A 2,500-nucleotide genomic window follows, 5' to 3' on the forward strand; every position below is an offset into this window, starting at 1 on the left:
CGCGGCGGTCGGCTCTCCCTCCGGAAAAAAAAAAAAAAAAAAAAACAAGCCGGGGGACGGCACAACAAAAAGGCACATGGCGCGCGCCACACAAGGACACCCGTGCTAGCCACGGGGGCCGCGGGCCCGGGGCGGGGTGGGGCGAGGCACGCACCTCTCACCCCCCCCCCCGCCCAACCCCACCGGCGTTCTCGCTCTCTCTCTCTCGCCTGCACGCCTTCGCTTTTCGTGGGCCCGCGCGCCTTCCGCGCGCGCTTCTCGGTGCCGCGGCTTAGGGCCGCGAGAGAAAAAAAAGCGACGGAGGCCTGGCGGGCGGCCCCCACACCGCCCGCAAGTCGGCACGTCCGAACAAAAAAAAAAAAGGCAACGGACCCGGCTGGCACAACCCGCCCCCCCCCCTTGCACCGGCGGAAACGGCTCGATCCTCACAGGACCGAGGAAGGGCGAGGCGCCGCCGCCTCGCCCGCGACAACGCTCCGGGGGGGCTCTGGGTCGGCTTCCGGTCCGTGCTAGGGCGGCCGGCCACCGCGGCCGGCCTCCGCCCCTGAAAAAACTCGCCCGCGACGCGGGTCCCCGGCTTAAGGCCGAGGAAGGGGGACGACTTCAACAGCGCGCGCTGGTGGGGCGCGGGGTGCCGCCACCCCCGGCTCCACAGCTCATCGGGCGACCGCCGTCACCGAGTCCCTCAAGCGAGGCAGCGACGCCGAGGCCGGGCCGCGCGCCCCGCCGCACGGGCCCCCGCCACCCTTCCGACACGGACACGCTGGCACAACCAGGTCGGGAAGCAGGGGAACGGGACGCCGCCACCTCGGCGGGGCCCGCGCGCGCCGCGCTCGGGGGCTCTCAGGCGAGGGCCGGGAAAAGCCCCGGCCGCGTCCACCCGCGGCTGCCGCCCACCGCACCGGAGCGACAGCCCGAAAGCGCGCCCGCCGAGCGGGGCGCGCCCCGGCTTAAGGCCGGGCAGGAAAGGGGCGAGGCGCCGCCGCCTCGCCCGCCAGCAATCCCCAGGGGGGGCGCCCCCCCGTTCGCCAAGCCGGCCACAGCCGGGCCGAAGCGGGACACGGCCCACGAAATCGATGGCCGCGGCCGACGGGCAGCTCGCAGCTCGTACTCGGTCTCTCTCGGCTTCTCTCCCTCTTTTTTTCCCTTCTCGCTTTATTTCTCCTCTTTCTCTCGAGCTCTCTCTCGCCTCTCGAACCGTACACCCCGTTTCCCTGGGCCAGACGGGCGGACCGGGACGACGCCACGGGGCTCGTCCCGCGTCAGCGGCACTTGCCTCGCTCGGAGGACTGCGCACGGGGGCCCCCGGCCTCCCTCGCCGCTTCGGTCACAGGCACGGGACGAGCCTGCGGGGAGACGGCCCGTCACCTCGCTCCCATAGTACGGACAGACGAGTCCCAGGCCGCAGACGCCTCCAAGAGGACCGATGGAAAGCGACCGGGAAGGTGCGCCGCCGCAGGCCGGCCCCTGCGATGACGTAGCCGGAGGCAGCTGAAAACAGCGACCCCTTGGTGAACTTCCGGAGCCGGCCGCGACAACAGGTCTACCCGGCCGCGACAACAGGTCTACCCGGCCGCTGCCGGAAATCGCCTAAGTCCCTCCGGAGCGAGGTAGACCTGTTGTCCGCCGTCCACCGCCCGCCGCCCGGGCGCCGCGCCGGGCCCGGCGGCCCCGGAGCCGGGGTAGACCTGTTGTCCGCGGGGGTAGACCTGTTGTCCCCGGGGTAGACCTGCTGTCCGCGGGGTAGACCTGCTGTCCCCGGGGTAGACCTGCTGTCCGCGGGGTAGACCTGCTGTCCGCGGGGTAGACCTGCTGTCCGCGGGGTAGACCTGCTGTCCCCGGGGTAGACCTGCTGTCCCCGGGGGTAGACCTGCTGTCCGCGAGGTAGACCTGCTGTCCGCGGGGTAGACCTGCTGTCCGCGGGGTAGACCTGCTGTCCGCGGGGTAGACCTGCTGTCCGCGGGGTAGACCGGTTGTCCGCGGGGTAGACCTGCTGTCCGCGGGGTAGACCTGCTGTCCCCGGGGTAGACCTGCTGTCCGCGGGGTAGACCTGCTGTCCGCGGGGGTAGACCGGTTGTCCGCGGGGTAGACCTGCTGTCCGCGGGGTAGACCTGCTGTCCGCGGGGTAGACCTGCTGTCCGCGGGGTAGACCTGCTGTCCGCGGGGTAGACCGGTTGTCCGCGGGGTAGACCTGCTGTCCGCGGGGTAGACCTGCTGTCCGCGGGGTAGACCTGCTGTCCGCGGGGTAGACCGGTTGTCCGCGGGGTAGACCTGCTGTCCGCGGGGTAGACCCGCTGTCCGCGAGGTAGACCCGCTGTCCGCGGGGTAGACCCGCTGTCCGCGGGGTAGACCTGCTGTCCCCGGGGCAGACCCGCTGTCCCCGGGGCAGACCTGCTGTCCCCGGGGTAGACCTGTTGTCCGCCGCCCACCGCCCGCCGCCCCGGGCGCCCCGCGCCGAGCCCGGCGGCCCCGGAGCCGGGCTAGACCTGCTGTCCGCCGC

Source organism: Anomalospiza imberbis, unplaced genomic scaffold (assembly GCF_031753505.1).
Source record: "Anomalospiza imberbis isolate Cuckoo-Finch-1a 21T00152 unplaced genomic scaffold, ASM3175350v1 scaffold_142, whole genome shotgun sequence".
Classification (NCBI taxonomy): Eukaryota; Metazoa; Chordata; class Aves; order Passeriformes; family Viduidae; genus Anomalospiza; species Anomalospiza imberbis.